Source organism: Ursus maritimus, unplaced genomic scaffold, assembly GCF_017311325.1.
Source record: "Ursus maritimus isolate PB19 unplaced genomic scaffold, ASM1731132v1 scaffold_5, whole genome shotgun sequence".
NCBI lineage: Eukaryota > Metazoa > Chordata > Mammalia > Carnivora > Ursidae > Ursus > Ursus maritimus.
In genome coordinates, this window is record NW_024426663.1 from 70,226,544 (window position 1) to 70,246,993 (window position 20,450).

At 38.8% G+C, this 20,450-nt stretch overlaps 1 protein-coding gene across 2 annotated transcripts in view; it reads right to left on the reverse strand.

Annotated features, from left to right (window-relative positions):
* The window catches only part of PRR16 (proline rich 16), a 180,199-nt gene that overhangs the window by 43,896 nt on the left and 115,853 nt on the right, over positions 1–20,450 (reverse strand). The window contains exon 2 of one of the 2 annotated variants that reach the window (XM_040622553.1): positions 18,324–18,421. The exons of the other annotated variant lie outside the window; for it this stretch is intronic. The gene's annotated coding sequence lies outside the window, so the exon portion shown is untranslated. The remainder of the gene's footprint in view (positions 1–18,323; positions 18,422–20,450) is intronic. 2 annotated transcript variants of the gene reach the window in all.

Consider the following 20,450-nt stretch of genomic DNA (forward strand, 5'->3'; position numbering starts at 1 on the left):
GGTAAGACATGAATCACAAAGCAATATAGTACAGAGGCGAAGGTGTAATGTGGCAGCCGTGTATAGAAGAGGAAAAGTTTAGTGTGTCTGGGGAGCGGAGAGAGGAGGGTGTGACAAGAACAGATAATGCGTGCTGAGCATCAGAGGACGAGTAGGCAGTTATTTGGCGTTCTTGTCAGGGGCTCACATTCTGGACGGAGAGACGGATATTCAAAGACAGACACATGACAGAGCTCAGCATGCCTGTGAAGTAGCAACAGCTCGGTGTGGACACAGCATAGAGATGCTGAGGGCAGGCGATGAGCCTAGACAGGTGGATAACTAAGGGTTCATAGGTAACCCAAGGGAGCTTATATTTTTTCTATAGACTGGTGATTTTCAAGCTGCTGTTCTGCTCTGCAGACACACTGAGGTACCTTGGGTCACCCAGCAAGCCATGATGGTAAGGAGCTTTCTGAGATCTCTTATGTTCCCAGCCCCCCACATTAAATGTCAATCGAATCAGCTCCATGCAGTTGAGCTAGTACATAAAATATCATTTGAAAGAGGAGTCTGCCCAGTAAAAATGGGCTTGAAAATTGCTGTTATGAGAAATAAGCCGAAGTTGAAGAACTGTTAACAGGGAAATGAGAAGTTCAGATTTGCAGGTAAAAATATCCAAAGGACCAGGTGGTGGCAGACAGGGCCAAGGCTGATGATAAAGAATGCTGTCCCCATCGCCCAGGTGAGAAATGGCAACAGTGTGAAGGCACAAAGGAACAAAGGAAGGGATAAACAGTGGAGATGTTTGGGAGGTAGGACAGGGAGCACTTGGTGGTTGATGAGATGTGAAGGGTAAGGAAGAAAGGAAGGTTTCAGAGGGCACCGACAGTTCTGGATGGAGTGTAAGGATGGGGAATACATGGCATACCTAGTAAGGGAAGAATGGACATGGCTGGGGACAGGAAGGGTGGAAAACCACATGGGCTCAGGATTCACATACTGAGTTTGAGGCTCTAGGGACAACCAGAAAAATGTAATCAACAGGCAAAGGACGTCATCCTTACAGCTTCAGGTTAATGCTCTACTCAGTTTGGAGATGAAGAGTGAAGCTAGCTATGGATGACTTGTTCCCAGCATGTTTCTTAGAGACAGCAGTGACGTTTTCTTATAATTGTTCCTTTGAAGGAATGAAGGTCAACAAGAAGAGAAGAAAGCCTGAGGTGTCCCTACCGAGGAAGGGCAAACAGATGGCCATCTAGAGGCGTGGATAGTGTTCTATTTCCTCTCTATGAGCATGGAGAGCGTGCTTATGGGAGGGACTGCTGCTTAAGGACCCTTCCAGACTTCCTGCAGACTGTGTGAAACCGTGACAATGCAATTCTTCAACTGCATGATAATTATTGGTTTTGTCTGTCTCAGCCATTAATCTGTTAGCTCCTCCAGACCCGGTACTGTGATTTTTAATGGTTGACTCCCCAGCTGTGTGTTACACATTACCTGGCACATAGTTGTCAGTAAACATTTGTGGGATGAATATATCAAGAAAGAGTTTGGTTTTTTTTTTTGTTTTTTTTTTGCATGTAGAGAAGACAGGTCATAATTTGCTCAGTCTCATCATCATTTTAAACTGGGTGCGAGTTTTGTTTAACTCCTTGCCCGTAGCGCTTGTCTGGTTTGCTTGTTTGTTGCGAAGTTCCCGCTCCTTTTCCACCTCCACCCCTCCTGACTCGGCTCCCCTACCTTATAAGGGCGTCTTTCTAAAAATTTTAGGCAATGGCTACTTCTCTCACTCACTGCCTCCAGGTTCTGCAGGAAGTCAGCCAAGTCACTGATGGCCAATTCGCCGAATGGCAAAGCGAAACCTGCCAAAGCAATAAGCGAACTCAACCTGCAGGGTGAACGCCTCTCCGTGCCTCTGTGGGTGAGATGCTCAGACACAGGAGCAGAGACCAGCTGGGGCTGGGCTTGCTTCTGTTTTGTCTTGACTTTTTTTTTTTTTTTTTTTTTGAGAGTAGTAAGGTCATTTGACTGTACTATCTGTCTACTTTTTACTAAGATGAAAGAGTTGGCCCAAAGTTATCCTGTGAAAAAAGGAACAGGAAAATACATGCTCTACCTCTGGCCCCTATGTAATGCTGCATTCACAGGCACATGCAACCATTCTAAATGTAATTCCAGTTCTCTATCCGTGTATGAATGGTTAGTGTATAAGACACAATCTGTCCTAAGAATATACTTTCCTAAGAATCAATTGTGATTGATTGCACAGACCGTGAATTACAAGGTCTTGGTGCAGCATGAGAAGGACTATCGTCATGAAACCTGTGTGGGTGCCTGTCTCGTGCTTTCTGTCCCTATGGCATTGGGTATGTTAACGCCATCCATGTACAAATCCTTGTAGTTTCTATATGTCACAAATTTTAATTCAGTGGCGTTGATTTAAAATGGCTATGAGACTATTTTTAGGTGAAGAAGGAAGATCAGAGAAGAGACCATCATTTGGGGACTTTGGATTTTGAGGCTACACAAAGCATTTCCATAGATTTTTTCGCTAAGCTTAGTCCAGTCAGTCAAACTAGAGAAGAGAACAGAATATAATCTACACTGATATATCACGCAAGGAGCAAAATGTTCTTCCTCTTCATCAGACTGTATTCCCATTTTTGTAATCTTCTTGCTAGAAAACTGATTATAATTAAGATTTATTTCTTTCCAAACAATTATAGGATTTAAACAAATTCGAGTAACAAAACCCCTTAAATACTAAAACAAAAAAAATCATTTATGAATCTAAAAATCATAATTAAATATCAAATATTGGTTAATAGGTAATCATTATGTATAAGATAACTAAGCACCAAGAAATAAGTTACTTAGTAATGATGTCTTTCTGAGTTAGTAGAAGGCATGTATGCTGAACTAAGTCACTAGAAACTGGAATTCAAAATAAAATCTGTTGTTTTTCCATAAAAACAAACTAAGAGTTGTAATGATTTCAGAGCTCCCTGAAGTTAACTGCACAGACAGATCTTGGCTTCAATCCTATGAAATACTGGCCTCTAAAATAACACCTTTCAATAGGATTGGAATATTTGCCAGTGATCAGATAATTCATTTAATTAGGGTCATATTATAAACTGAATAGTGAAAGGCTTTGCCTCTTTCCTTCCTAATCAGATCAACCAAGACAGAAAGAGAGAGGTAGAGATATTGCTAAGATAATTATCACACCACAGGCTGTCTGTGTTGAAGTGTGTGTGTGAGAATGTGCATGTGTTGCTGTGTGTGTATACTAGGGTGTGTGTGTGTGTGTGTGTGTGTGTGTGTGTGAAGCAAGAGACAGTGCAGAGTAATAGTTGACAGCCGGACCGTGGAGCTATACTACAGATGACCTGGTCATAAATCCCAGCTTCACCACATCCTACCTACATAACTTTGAGACGGAGCTTAACTTCTCAGAGAGCCCGGCCTTTAAACGGGATTAGAATAGAATTTCATGGACTATTAGAATTAAATGAATAAATAAACAGAAAGTCTTGAAACAGCACCTGGTTCACAGTGATATTATCTTATTGATCACCAATATCAAAATTCTTCTAGCTTCTATGTGTCATAAATTATCTTAAAACACACTGGCTCAAATACATTGTTTAGAGAGCTTTTGGATATACTTCTGTTTAAAAATATTGTAATTGCTAATAAATTCATGAATGACCTTGGTGAAATAAGCTATCTGTGATGTCATTTCTCTATTTTAAAAAAGGTGGCTATGATGTCTGCCAACATCGGAGGGGGAGACCAAGAAGAATTAATGAATCTGGCTAAAGTTTCTAACAAGGAGGATGATATAATAATATTACGGCACCTTAATATTTCTTTGCCTTTATGTGTTACTTTGCATGCATTTTAGAGCAAACCAACAACAAAACTGCTAAATCAGGCTTCCTTTTAAGAAAGATCTTTTTTTAAAGTGTGTGGGAGAGAGTGAGCTGAAAGCAGCAAAAAATAGGAAAACATAAAGGCAGAGGAAGTAGATTCATCTAATAAGAAAAAAAATCAAGGAAAAGCAACTCATACGGTAAATTATTTTCCTTCCAATCTATTTCTTTTCATGCTCAGCAGAAAAGGAGTATTCCAGTTTATATTACGCATGTGCATATAAAATTAGGGCTCTTAATATGCCCCAGAATCATGAACTTTAAAATACCAGCTCTTCGGTGATGTAGAAAGAGGAGGTTGTGTCTATTGTGAGTCCCGTGAATTCCCTCTGAAGTTTTAGGTTTTAAATAAATCTTCACTATCAGCTTATTCTATGGTCATTGGCTTCTTTATGATAAGCCTTAAGTCCAAACATTAAAAATCTGTTTAGTTGTGGGTGAGTCTTGAACATTTAGAGAGAACATACACAACGAAGGGATTGGGCAACTTCTGTGTCCTACAATATACTAGACTAGAGAGACCAGAAAGCCCGAAACTTCTCTAAAATGCATATTTAGACTTGCTCAAAAAGGAAAGGGGCCGTCCAGGTGGCAGGGACAGATATGGAAGTTGGCGAGCTAGTACAGAAACAAACCTTGTGCTGAAGAAGAAGGGGGCTGTCTGTGTGGGTAATCAAGGGGTTTGGGACTTGACCCTCAACGTGGACCACAGATAATAAGGTAGCAACACATGCATCGGAACAGAGCCCTGCAAGAGCCACACCCTCTCTGAATGCGGAGCCAAGGAAACAAATAAATAGATCTACTTCATGGAGAACATGAGGACGCTGTTCTGCACCATGGACTCAAGGAAAACAAAGTACAGGGTTTTGTTTTGTATTGTTTTTTGTTTTTTGATAACTTTAAAAAAATTTTACCTGGATTTGGGATTCAAATGTATGGAATCTGCACACTGTGGCTATTCGAAGCCAGGAAATTATAAAAGTGTATCTAGCAGTGAGCTAGTGATAGCACAGAAGTCTCTGGAAGAAGTGGAGGCAAGTCAGATCTTAGGATACTTTGACGATATAGTTAACTTTATAATAAAAAAAATGACAAAACATATAAGGAAGCAATCCACTATGACTGAGTACCGGTACAGAGAGCAAACTACAGAAATAGAAATCTAAGAGCTTAAAATAATAATAAAAAAAAAGACAGTAAGTATGAAATAAGTATGTTTAAAGTGACCAAAGATATAAATTAAAAAAATAAACATCGAAAAAGACACTGTGTATAAATGTAACTAAACATATAAGCAAGCTAAACATCAAATTAGACCTAGCTGAAGGGGAAAACAGTGAACTAGAAAACTGACAAGGAAGTAGAGCAGAGTAATATAAAGATTCGGAAAATAGTAAAAAGTGGCTAGGAGATGTAGATGATACAGTAAGAAGATGATATATTTTTAATATTTATGTAGATGTAGATGATAGAGTAAGAAGATGATACATTTTTAAATTTTATTTGCATGTGAGTGGGAGGAAGGGTAGAGGGGGAGAGAACCTGAAGCTGACTCAGCTGACGTGGCGCCTGACGTGGGACTCAATCTCACGACCGCAAGATCATGACCTGAGCCAAAACGAAGAGTCGGACACTTAACTGACTGAGCCATCCAGGCATCCCAAGAAGGAACAACATTTAAAAGAAGTTCTGAGACTGGGGGCGGGGGACGGATGAGAGAATGGAAAAAAAAAAAAAAAAGGGAAAATGGGAATATGTTAGTATTTAAAGAAAGAATGGCTGAGAATTTTCCAGAACTGACGAAAACCATGAATTCTTGCATATGAGGGGAAAAAACAAGATGCGAGTGTGATTCAAAAAGAAAAATCCACACCCGAGGGCTGTCATCATGGAATGGCCAATGACCAAGGAACAGAGAAGCTCTTGAAAGCACCCAAAATGAAAGGACAGATGAACTGCTAAATAATAGTAGTTATGCCAACAGCCGAATTCAGACGACTCGATGCTACAGCGGACACCAGAAGATCATGGGTTGATATTATTAAAAGGCTGAGTCGAAATAACTCTTTGCTTTGAATCCTCTGCCTAGGAAATCTAAAATATAGGATCAAATACATATTTTTCAAAGCAAAAACAACGAGAGGCTTCTACTAGCTCCTCTTATCTAAAAAACTAAAGGATGTACTTTGGGAATATGGAAACTGAGCCAGAAATGAGTGTGAAGTAACAGTGAACAAAGAAATGGGGAGACATATCAGTAAATCTAAATAAAAATTAGTCAGCATAAAACCGTAAGCATAAAATGACTGCTTTAAGGCATTTAAGCCAAGTTGAGCCTAAAATATTGGAAAGTAAGGTAGTGAGAAGAATTAAAACATTCTAAGATCCTTTTACTGGTCAGGAGGCATATAGGAATACCGTGCATGCACATTAAATTTGCATTTTAGAAACAGGCACTTGGAGAAATCAAGCAAGCATGTTAAAAACCGAATGTATCTAAAAAAGCAGGGGAAAAAATGTGTTTAGATTCCCACCTTTAAGATGCTTAATTTTGGAGGGCAAAGACATAGATACAACTTCCTACAACAAAATAAGAGACGAAAATCTGCTTTATCCTACAGAAATCGAATCCCTCTGTCCTACATTTTGTATCTTTTCCCCCTTACAGCCTTAGTGAGGGGAAAAGAGCTTCAATAAACTTATATGTTTGCTGGACTTGAAAAAGCACAGTGCCAGGCAGGCGCTGCCAGAAACACACAACAGAAACAGAATCTATTATTTACCATGTGCACAGAGAGCCTTAACAAGTGTCTGCAAAGTAGCCAGCACACGTGCTGTGTTAAGTCCACCCCACTCAGACTCACTTCTATGTAAGAAACAACTGTCTTAACAACAAAGTAAGTGTAACCAGAAACATGTTTACATAGCTCCCATGCATACTGCTTTCTGGAAAAAGATACCCATCTTTGTTTCTTTGCTGTCGGCACATCCATTTCTGAATACAAAAAAACATGGAGTGAAAACAGGAGGGCCACAAATACACAACAAAGCATCCAGGCTTGACGTTCAGCCTTCCAGGGAACCATCCATCTTCTCACGTAAGGAACATAAATTCACAAGATAACGGAACAATTGAAGAAATGGTTACAGGATCCGAGTTGCTGTGAAGAAAAACACCCACCCAGCAGCATAAGGATAACAGAAAGAGAAGACAATTAAGGAATGTAACTTCAACTAAGAATAGGTCAAGAGATATTGCTGAAAACAAAACAAGAAAACACCCTAACGGGTCTTTTATTTTGTTCAGACAGGGACTAAAGAGGGAGAGAATGGATTTGTGAGCTTTTGACAAATCTGTCGCTAACAGTCAACTGGTGAGTCCATGAGAAAGAGACTGAGACCTGAGGCTTTTAAGCAGCATCAGGGAACGTACCCATTCAGGAGAGTCCTGGGGGAGAATCACTTGGAGGTATGTCAGAGCCCAATTCTACCTTTCGTAAGCAGAGTGTGGCTCTTTTGTTTTGATGCATGGAGAGCCAGCACAATAGCTAAATAACCTATAATGCTTCCCTAATTTTTTTTCACAAAGCTTGAAGCCCAGGGATGAAAAATGATGCACTTAGGAAAATTATCTTTAAATGGGTATAGTTTGTGTGGGATCATACTTTTCCCCATCTGCCCATGTAAGATGCCTGATAACGCAGAGCGAAGGCTATTACAATGCATCAGTACCGAGTCATATTTTCAATCCTTACTGTTGCAGTTCCAACTTATGACAAAATGTTAAGGGAATCTTTTAAGATGATAGTCATGAAATTGCTTAAGAATGTAGTTACCATATCTACCATGTGTAATCCACTAAATTCATCAATCAGCACCTATTAAATACCTATTATTTCAAACAATGAGTACAGAGTACTGGGATCATTTATGGATTATACGTGACTACTATTTGGGGCAACTGAGTTCTAGGCCTAATTAAATCCCTATATGCTTCTGTTGCCTAATCTGCAAACAGGGGAAATGAAAATCAAATGCCCTGCATACCTCACAAAGTAGAAATGAGTAAAAAAAATCAATGGACAGAACATAATAAAATTGGGCCACTGGCTGAAAGAAGTGTATTAATGGCCCATCCAGAGTAAAGATAGCGAGTTCCTTCTACTGTTTGCAGATTCCTCTCCACATGAATCTAATGCCATAGTGCAACTTCCACTTAAAGATTTTTATTTAAGAGACAAGCTTTAAATGAGGTACAGAAACCTAATTTATTTCTGAAGTCAGATACACAGTTCAACATATCAAAGGGAAACTGTGTATGACTGAATTCTAAAGAAATAACACTTTCTATTTTATTGCCAACTTATTTTGAGGCTAAATGTAAAAAAAAATGACTTTTTAATCTTTTATTCTACAAATTATGGGGAGAGGGCAGGAAAATGTGAAAATTATAATGTTATCAACTTTTGAACTTGATTTTCAGTCCGCTTTATCTTTATCACTAAACTATGGGACCAAAACACTTAGTTTCTGGGCTATGATTAGGTTTATCCTCTTTTTTTTTTTTTTAATTAAACAGCTTTACTGAGGAATAATTTGCATATGACAAGATTCACCCATTAAGTGTACAATTCTTTCCTAGTAAATGATTTTCACTAAATTGACAGATTTGAGCAAAATTCAACACCATCTATAGCTTTAGGGTGTGCATCACCCCTCAAAAAGACCTCTTCTGCTTATTTGCAGTCAAGCCCTATTACAACCCCCAGTTCCTGGCCACCAATAATCTACTTTCCAACTCTATGGATTTCTTTTTGACGGCTATTTCATATAAATGGAATCATATACTATGTAGTCTTTTATATCTGGCTTCTTTCACTTTGCATAATATTTCTGAGGTTCCTGATCGATGTAGCACATATCTGAGGAGTTGGTTACTTTTTGTGGTGGAATAATGTTCTCTTGCATGGATATGTCGTATTTTGTTCATCCAATCATCAGTTGATGGACATTTAGACCGTTTCCATTTTTTGGCAATTATGAATAATGCTGCTATGGACATCGTGATCCAGTGTCATGGGTATATGATGAATTATACCGGTAAAATACACACATACACACACACACACACACACACACACACACACACACACGTACATATATCTGTAGTGTTTACTCAGCCTTAGGGAAATTGGTGTTGAGATATACAAACCATAAATTTAGACCTCTCAAATGCTCTGTGACTCTTCTAAAGTCATGAGGTGAAGAGAAACAGAATTGTAAGGTGGTTAACTACAGATTTTGGAGTCTGATTTCTTAGGTCTGTAAGCCAGCTTAACCTCATACTAATTCTAAGTTAGACAAGTCATTAGCTTCTTTGCTTTTCTTCATTGTAGAATGGGAATAATGAGAGTGTCTCTCTCTCTCTTTTTTTAAAGATTCATTTATTTTAGACAGTCAGAGAGTGTGAGCAGGGGGAGGGGCAGAGACAGAGAGACAAGCAGACTCCGCGCTGAGCAGGGAGCCCAACGCAGGGCTCGATCCTACAACCCTGGGTTCATGACCTGAGCTGAAACCAAGAGTTAGACACTTAACTGACTGAGCCACCCAGGAGCCCCAACAATGTCTCTTTTATTAGCTTATAGTGAGGGTTAGATGGTGAACACACTTCGTGCAGTGCATGTTACATCTTAACTATTATAATTACAGCTGTGCACCAAAACATGGAAATAAGTTTTAAGAGTTTGGTAATGCTATTAAACAAGATGTTTAGAAGATTTCTGAATCTATTTTCCCACTAAGAGATACAACTTTTCCTCTTGCTTTAATACAGCACATTATGAAGCACAAACATCATATGTTTTTATATGGAGGGTAGCAAAATACCTATTTTCCTGTCTGGCCATCCCCAGAATCATGGGTTGGGGAAGAATCCCTAATAACTTCTAGCCAAATAAACTACTGAGACTACATCAAAATAAAAGGCTTTTGCACAGCAAAGGAAACCATCAAAAAAACAAAAAGACAACCTACTGAACGGGAGAAGATATTTGCAAGTGATATATCTGATAAGGGGTTAATATCCAAAATATATAAAGAACTTAGACAATTCAACAACAAAAACTTCCCAAATAATCTGATTAAAAAATGGGCAGAGGACCGGAATAGATATTTTTTCAAAGAAGACAGACATACAGATGACCAACAGACACATGAGAAGATGCTCAACATTGCTAATCATCAGGGAAAGGCAAACCGAAACCAGTAGTGAGATATCATCTAACACCAGTTAGAATGGCTAAGATCAAAATGCCAAGAAATAAGAAGTGTTGGCAAGGATGTAGAGAAAAACAAACCCTCGTGCACTGTCGGTGGGCATGCAAACTGGTGCAGACACTGTGGAAAACAGTATGGAGGTTTCTCAAAAAATTAAAAACAGAAATACCATATGATCCAATAATTCCACTACTGGGTATTTACCAAAGAAAACAAAAACACTATCTCAAAAAGATATATGCACCCCTATGTTTATTGCAGCATTATTTACAATAGCTAAGATATGATGTATCCTAAGTGTCCCTCAATAGATGAATGGATAAGGAAAATGTGACGTGCATATGTGTGTGTGTGTGTGTGTGTGTGTGTGTGTGTGTGTGTGTGTAAATATCGTGGATGATTACAGTCATAAAAAGGATGAGATCATGTCATGTGAAACAGCATGGGTGGACCTAGACAGTATTATGCTAAGGGAAATAATTCAGAATGAGAAAGACAAATACCATAGGATTCTACTTATAAGTGGAATTTAAGACAAACAAAACAAATGAATAACCAAGTAAGCAGCAGAATCAGACCTATAAATATAGAGAAAAAACTGCTGTTTGCCCGAGGGGAGGAGGTTTGGGAGCTGGACAAAATGGGTGAAGGGGAGTGGGAGATACAGGCTTCCAGTTACAGAATGAGTAAATCAGGAAATAAAAGGCACAGCATAAGAAATACAATCCATGATATCCTAACAGCACTGTAACAGGACAGATGGTAACTATACTTAAACATAGGATAATGTATAACCTTGTTAAATCACTAAATTTTACAACTGAAACTAAGATAACATTGTGTGTCAACTCTCCTTGAAACAAAGAAACAAAGGAAGGAAAGGAAAGGAAAGGAAAGGAAAGGAAAGGAAAGGAAAGGAAAGGAAAGGAAAGGAAAGAGGGAGGGAGGGAGGGAGGAAGGAAGGAAGGAAGGAGGGAAGGAAGGAAGGAAGGAAGGAAAAGAGGGAGGGAGGGAGGGAGGGAGAGAACCATCCCTTTGTCCAGAGACAAAGTAGCAGAATTGAATTTCTACTATGAACATTCTTCCTGCTAACATGTCCTTTGGAGTATGACACTAGACACACAGAGGAAAAAGAATGCAAAATAAATAGAAAAGCAAGGACATAGGCTTCCTCAGCTTAATTAATTTATTTATAATAGTGCCAGGAATGGGCCAGGAATAACTGTTAATCCTTTAAAAACAGTAACTCATTTAATCTTCATCACACCCTGTGAGAGAGTATCTATTATCTTCAATTTCAGATGAGATAGCTGAGGCACAGAGAGGTTGAGTAATGTGACCAGAGTCACACAGCTAGTCAGTACAGACCAGACAATAGAGCTCCAGGGTGCATCTGGTACCACTATGCTTTGCTACTTATTTTACAAAGATAGAAACGTCCGACTGAAGTAAGACATATTCCCAGAAAAGACAAGTAGAAGCCTCATGAGTTTTCTTCTGCACATTGACCAATTTCCTTTAATCATACTATTTGATTGACTTTAAACCTCAGGAAAAGGCTTCTTTCAAAGATGAGTGAAATAAGAAAGGTCTAAATTATAGCCTACCTTCAGTTTCATCTTAAATTCCACTATCCATTTTATATAAATCTAATACTGAAAAAGCCAAGCTTTTCAAGTTTGCCGATGAGATGCTTCATAAGCCAGAAAGGATCCCAGACCTCACTGTAAGAACATTCTCTGTCTTACCAATCACTTTTTCACTATCCGTGAACTGAGAGAGCAGTAGACCCACTGAGGGAAAAACATTCCCAATTTTGAAAAATCTTGCACAATTTATGTCCCTCTTGGAAAATCATGGTGCATATGAACACTTTCAACTTTTTAGTTACATAGGCACTAAGTACACTCTTGTAAAGATTTAAAACCTCCAGAAAAATGGAAGGTAGCCCTACATTAACATTTTAAAGTCTCTGAAAAGTCCCAATGTATAGAAACCTGATTAAATTTGCTCAATGGAGCATCTCTCAAAGTGTTAAAATAACGCAGTCTGATTTTCCCCTATGGAAGATCTATGACCTATATTGGAAAACACTGCTCTAGACTGTTAACCGATCTATAACAGATTAATGCAATTTTTTCTTATTCTTCTAATGAAAACTTAATCTAAGGCAATCTTTGAAGCCTGCATCACGGGAAAGATGACAATTAATAATATATGATAACGGGGAGCCTGGGTGGCCCAGTTGGTTAAGCATCCGCCTTCGGCTCAGGTCATAATCTCAGGGTCCTGAGATCGAGCCCCGCATCGGGCTCTCTGCTCAGCGGGGAGTCTGCTTCTCCCTCTCCCTCTGCCTTCTGCTCCCCCTGCTTGTGCTCGAGATCTCTCTGTGTCAAATAAATAAATAAAATCTTAAAATATATATATGATAACATGAGTAACTGTAAAGATGAGATTAAATAGAGTAATATTTGCTATCATTATTAGGAGTTTTTCATCACTGGACATTAAGTGTTCTACATGGATTATCTCATTTAATGTTTCAAACAACCCTACAAGGCAAGCATGTATTTACTGATTCTTGTTTCACTAAAGAAGATATGGAGTAATGTGCCAGGGGCACACACTTAGAAAGAGGTGAACCTGGGCTTCAATCGCACACATTTTAAATCCAGAATTCATATTCCAATAATTAAACAGAACTGTCTTCTACTATGTCCTAGGCAATCCTATCACTTACACATACAGAAGCTCTTTTAATAGGAATCAAGTAGGGAGTAGGTAATTATTACACAGAGCTACAAAGGAAAATGTAGGAACAGTGATAGGATTTATTCACCATAATTTATGTCAACTCTTGATACATTTGTTCCAATAAAAGCTTTCCACTTGTGTATGCCTCTTTTTCATGTTACTAAGGAGTCTGATGATTAGAACACTTTTTCTTATTCTTCCCTATCCTAAAATAATTGCAGCGACAGCACATTTCCAAATGGTGCTATATTCTGTAAATACTTGAAAAAAAAGTATCTGCAGTCACAGCACTCTTTCACCTTACCTTTCGTTTTTCTTTTGGAAGGATTATTCATACATTAATCCCTAATTCCAACATACAAAATGTGTTGTGTTTGTGAGCGAACGGTATGCATTTTTTATTGTTTTCTCCCTACTGCACGCTTTTCAAAGTGCTAACATTAAGTTTCTGCAAATTCTATTTTGACATATAGATATTTAAGGAGCAAAAAGAAAGGCAAAAAGCATGTGATTTAAAGATTGCAAAAAGTTACTAAAATATGGAGAGCCGACTTCTAAAAAATGTACACTTCTCATGATTTGTTCTCAGAAGACGGTATCAAAGTCATGAGTAAGGCGTTTCTTCAGCTCTCTGAAGCTTCTTTATTTCTTGGTGACCTCTTCAAAGCCTCAGAAAGTGGAAAAAAGAAGAACAAACGGACCTGCAGACTCTTTCTTTCACTCCATACATACTTATTGGGCCATTCCTTTTCTAGGTGTTGAGGATTCAGTAGTGAAAAGAATAGGTCCATGCCTTTAAGAACTCACATGTGGCAGGGAGGAGACAGTCAACAAATAAGAAAACAAACACATAAACGAGAAATCACAGAGTGGTAAGGGCCACGAGGAAAAGTACAAAGCACACCATGAAAGAACTGTGTGCCAAGCAGCGAAGCATGTGATAGGGAGTGAAAGAGACATATATGAACAGCGACAGCCCAGGCTGGGTGGTCAACAAAAGTGCTTCTGAGAAAGGTAACACAGCAACAGAGACTGTAAAAGGAGAAGGCACCAGCCATCAAGAGCAAAGACCTGAAAGCAGAAATAAATTTGGGAAGCCCAAGGGACCCAAAGAATAGTTTATACGATAGAGTGGCAGGTGGGGGCATCTGAGTGATAGGTGAGTTCTGGGGTCAGCAGAGGCCACAGTGGATTGACCACCAGGTACACAGCCAAAGTAAGGAAACTGAAGGAGCCCTTGTGACAACGGGGAGACAGGGTTTTCAACATGGGATGATGCTCGTTCTTTTCTCTTTCAACCCCTACTTTGGGTACTCTGAGGAAAACAGGTTATAGGATGGTAAGGGAGGGAGCAGGGTCTGGTTAGGAATTCATGTAAGGACCATCTAATGGAAGGACAAGGATAGTGAAGACGGTGAAGAGGAGGATTTGGGATATATCCTGGGGGCATATTTGGCAAACCTTTCTAGAGGACTGGGCATGCAAGGTGAGAACAAGGGAGGAAACACGAATGATCCCAAGAATTCTGAGCCTGGCAGATGGTGAGATTATAGGGTGATTTACTGACACTGAGCAAACTGAAGGGAGAAAGAGAGTGAAAGGGCTGGGTATGGATACTGAAGTTCTGTTTTTGACATGTTTCCTTTGCAATGCCTACGAAACATCCAATGTAGACGAAGCGTGGGCTCCGGGGAGAGGTCTGGCCAGAGCTGTGGGTGGGGGAAGCTCTCACATCTACCTGGTGATGAGCTTCGGAGGACTAGCAGAGGTCAGCCAGGGGATGGGCAGGAGGAGAGAAGCAGGAAGAGAGCTCTCAGACTGAATATTTGGGCATGGCAACATCTAGAGGTTGAGAAAGCCAGAGAATTCAGCAAAAAGCACTACGGAGGGCTGGCCACTCAGAGGGGAAATGTAAAAGCACCATTTCCGCGTACAGGACCTTGACAGATACCACAGTGATAACCAAAGACTAGTGCACTCTGGCTTTTTTTCACCTATGGCTTTGTGTTTATCACAAGTCCACTGACCTACATCACAGAAGGACTGGTTTACTGATGAAGACTGAATGTAAACAATACCTCTCTAGAATAATTTCTATAGTGTTGTGATTTCACAACAAAAGCAAGCAAGCCCCTCTCATAAGCACGCTTTCCTGCAGCTTATCAATCACTGCATGCATCTGTGGAGAATCGCAGCATAACCATGAAGCTCATCTTCCAGCTTCCCCCCTGCAACCGGCGGCTTTGCTGCCACCATGCCCCACAATTCCCCACTTTTGTCATATTCGAGGTCATTCCTTGCAATGAATAGATTTAAGAGAAATTTCATCCTTAGTTTTGTTATGGAACTGCATAATCGTGCAAAAGTTCTGCTTGAGATTTCTCATATTCTTTTCATTTCCCTAACTTAAAGAGGAGAATTGGCCATGGTTGTACATTCCATGTTTAGAATGTCGATGGCTATGAAACAATATTGATTTCAGTTTTTAAACCACATTCATTTTAGTTTCTCTCTACTGCCACTATTCATCCTCATTCTCTGAACTCAATTTATGACTTTGTATCCTCTCTCTGATGTACTTCCAACTCACTTATCTTACCACTATTATTATTATTATTATTATTATTATTATTATTTTTACTTTTCTACTATAATCTGAACCTATCAAGGGCAGAACTTCATCTTAGTAATCTTCACATCTCTTATTTCTAGCATGGCGCCCAGTTCAAAGCACATTTTCACTAATTGTTGAGTGAATGCATGAATTAAGTAACCTACTCTATTACTTTAGACTGTTCCTTTTCAGTTTGACAAAAATGATAATGATATCAAAGGACTGCTTTATTATATCCACTGAGGAGAAAGTTTCCTATTGCTGAGATTCATCAGCCTCCCCAATTTTCCCACGTCTCTTTAATTTGGATAGGTAATTTCCATCAGCGTGCAAGGATAAAAACAATAATTTTGAGTGACAACCGTTATTCAATTGACCTAAGATTCCACACTCCCCCACCTCCGCAAGAAACTACTGATGTGGTTAAACTCAATAACATCATGAGATGTTGAATTTTCTCTTTCGTTCAAGGTGGCAAATACTTTTGAAGAAGTATTTTAAAATTTATAGTCTTTATAAGAATTATGAAAAGACACTGGAAATTCCATACCACTATTTTTACTAGACAACTTTATAACTATTTCAACAGTGAATTCTGTTTTTAATGAACTAAACTCAACTAACACACTTTAATATTAGACCTGATCTTTTTTCTAGAAAAACTGTAAATGAGTTTGAGAGGTTCGATCACTGTCTGGTAAGCGTGACAGAAATCTAAAGGGTACAAAATACTTCAAAGGAGAAGAAATACACTGTCTGGTTGTAGACTATCAAGACTTTATTCTGATGCAAAATGCTGAGACTACAGTGCCCTGCTTTTTCTGTAAAAGTCATGTCAAACAGAATACACGGAAATTACGTCCTGAATTCTCTTGTCCACTAGGTCAGCTGAAGGCCTTAGGAACTCCATATTGAATAAATGACTTGCAAAATATTAATCATGATTTAATATGAGAGCTAGAATTTAAATGTAAGAAATCGGGGCGCCTGGGTGGCACAGCGGTTAAGCGTCTGCCTTCGGCTCAGGGCGTGATCCCGGCGTTATGGGATCGAGCCCCGCATCAGGCTCCTCTGCTATGAGCCTGCTTCTTCCTCTCCCACTCCCCTTGCTTGTGTTCCCTCTCTCGCTGGCTGTCTCTATCTCTGTCAAATAAATAAATAAAAAATCTTTAAATGTAAGAAATCCTCATGCCTAGTCTTATATTATCTGCACCATGTAATATGGTGAAATCACATTATTTATAAAAAAGGGAAGTGAAATAAAAGAGCAATTCTAAATATTTCTCCATGGGTCTTGCCTATCAGTATAGATATAGACAGGTTTTTTAACCTCTTTTGTCCTGATTTAGTCAACAACGTACCCTGACTTTTGATTCAGTATATTTTTATATTTACATAGTACTCAATAACTCCTATTTTACTTACTTTTAAAGTGGAATTTGATTGACAAGATAAGTATAGCTAAACCCCAAATAACATTCCCACTTGTTTTACAAGTAGGACACATTAAAATGAAGACAATACATGGCACAGATCCTATTAAAAAACAGTATGACTGTTACAGCTCCAAAACTGAAAAAAAAAATTTCTTTACTCATTACAATACTGAATTCACTGTACACTAATATAGAAAGTTTCCGAAACAGGCTCTGTACTACAAAATCAACACTACTCCGAGGAATTAATTTGAAATAGAGTATTCCCCAAGGAATGATAAAAGGATATAACTGATTAAAGAAAAACAGTCATTGGAAACATGACAAATATGCCCAATATTTGACATTACCCAGACATCTTTTATTTTTAGTTTTAGATATAATAAATTTGATCCTCCGATTCAATAGTTAATTGACAATGGCATCTTTCAAATTTTATCTAGTGTGGAAAAATTAAGTATTCATATTTAACACAAATGATAAGTAGAATCCTACAGAGATAGAAATATTGAAATTAAATTATTATTCCAGAAGCATCAGGGCTTAATAAGGAATAAACCAATATTCTTTCATAAATGGTAGCCTTTGGTAGTGGGAAAATAAAAATTTGCAACACAAAACATTGTTGCCCTTGACTGTACATGTTTTCACTTCATTAAAAATTCACAGCTGTTAAAGGTAATGATCCTTCTTATTGTCACATATGGTATAGCCTACTATCCCTGAATTATGAATGAGTTCTACACAACACAAATCCACCTTTAAGGGAAAAAATGAGCATAATTCAATTTTTGATTCTAAATAATCATATATTTTATGTAATTTTTGGTTTTTTAATGGCCAAATTGACTAGTTGTGTACAGTCAACACATATAAAGAGAAATTATGGAAATGTAAGCTAATTTTGTTCACAGAAAGTGTAGGTATGCTAACACAAACTCATTAACCCTGGCATCTTGGAAGTTAAATCCTACAGTTACAAAAACACTGTTAAGTGTTCCTTAAAAAACCTTTGGAGCCCTACAAAGCAACATTGCTTAATTTCATGGTATTACTGTACATATTTTCCTCTATGGAATTTAAACATAAAACAGAGACTGAAAATATGATAACTTATATAGTGATAACTAGTGTTGTGATTGCTAATTGTTATTCAAGGTCATTATTTCATAACTTCTGTAGTCAAATACCTACTTCTTAATCCTAACTTTTGTATATATTTCAAATATCAAATGATATACTGGACTTGCATGTTTCTTAGGAATGCTGATATATGTTGTCAAAATCCCTGCACCCCCATCATGTCAAGGTGGGGCTGACCTTCTCAGGCACTTCCTGGTGTCCTGTTGTCACTGTCTGCCTGTAGCATTGTTTCCCTGTGTCATCATGTGGGGAGGTGGGAGTAGGTTATGGAGCTTCTGTTAAAAAAATTAAAGAACTTTTACAAATAGTGTATTGACTATATACTTTCCAAAACACACCGAACTAAACAGGTACAGGAGATGATAAATGAGGGGGAGGGGGCATTAGTCAGCTACGAAGGAATTAGGCTGGAGCGATGGCAATGGACACGTGACCGGAAGAGAGGAGGAGATACCACAGGAAGCGTGTGCATGGAGGAAATGCACGTGAAGGATTGTATCCTGTGGCTGGAAACAGAGGAACTGGGGTAGAGATCAAGCAATCAAATGCTCAAGATCTTTTCAATGAGTCCCTGTTCTAAGAACAGAATGCTACATAGCAAGTCACTGGAAAGTTTCCTGAGACTAACACGTATTCATTCATCAATACTGTTTTAGTACTGCCGCCCAATGAGTGATTAACATACGCAAATAAAGACCAGCTCTAGAGCCAGCCATCAGGAAGAGCGGGGGCAGTCAATCAAGTCCCGAACACTGATATGAATCCCCGCAAGTAGTGTGGTGGCGTAGAGTACCCTCTGGAAGCCAGAAAGTAATCCTCAAATATCTGAAAGCTTGCCTTGTCTTAGGAAACCAAGTCTGGCTGTGTGAGGCGCCAATGGACTGAGCCAACCTCCGACAAACCTACCCTCGAGTGAGAGAGGAACATAGAGCAAAGGCTAAGTGATTTCTTGGCAGTGGAGCTGTAAAAACTTTAAGTCCCAGAGGGTAGTGAACATAGTGCCCATGGCCTCGAGGTCTAAATAAAGACTTCATGGTCCATAAGGTGGCACCCAATCCAGAGATGCTAGATCACTGCTCCCCAAGTACGTGGTCCTCACTCTGGCCTTAAGCCTTTGGTAGCACGTTCCCCAAACACTGAAGTGGTTATACTTGTACCTTATTCATACTAGGTGTCCGCAAAAGGACACGAGCTATGTCATTCAGTCCGTCCAATCACTCACTCACTCTATCACTACCTACCTACAGAGCCCCATGCTTTGTCAGTACTGGCAATGAAGAGAAAGCTGAGAAGGATCCCTCCTTCCAGGAGCTCAAAAGAACCACCCAGCGTGGGGGAGGGAGTTGCGAAAGGACATGATTTGCTCAGCATCTGCTGCTTCCCATTCTATTCTTGATTTTCTTTATCAATAACCTTGAACATTTATTTCATAATAGAGGACATACAAAATCATACATGTGAGTAAGCTCAAGGCAGTTAACTTCATCATTCCTCTGTTCATGATGGATACTCATTCATGAAATACTCACTGAGCACCAATTATGTGGCAGGGCCCTGTGGTTGTTGGGAGTAAAACACCCAGAATCCCTGACCACACTTTTATTACATACATGTGGATTACAGGAAACATTTGTTAGTAATGAATTATAAAATTTGAATGTAAAAAACACTAATTTAAAAAATAATCCAATGAATAGTATTATGCAGGCACTCTTCATTACTCAGTATTAAACAATTTTATGGTTCACACTTTTAATAAAGTTAACAAATAAGAACAGCAGTCAAAATCTCTAACCGCATTTCACATTAAATCTACACTGAATACTCCTAAGAATTGTAACACAAATCTGAGACTCATAAACTTAAAATGCTGGAGTGGCAAAGCGAAGAAATGGTAAAAATGAGGCTGTCTATATAAGTACTTCTGATGGAATTTATGTACCTCTTTATTCCCCTCCTCCTCCCAAAAATCTTTTACATAAAAAAAGACACTAAAATAAAGGCTGAGGAAAAGGATGTAGATTTCTCTGTTGAACACTACTGCTTCATTCTTCATACCAAGCCATGGAGAAGGTTTGAAATATGGCGCCCACAGCCAGACTCACTGGAGTTGTGGACGCGGGCAAGATACTAACTTGCCTCTCCTTTCTTATCTCTGAAACGAAGGTAAAAATAAACAAGCAAATAAACAAATACTCGTTCTAGCTTCATAGGGTCAATGTAGGAATTATATGAGCTAATACATGGAAAGGAAAAACACTTTTTCGAGCACATGAGTGTTCCCTCTCATTTCTGTTATTAATT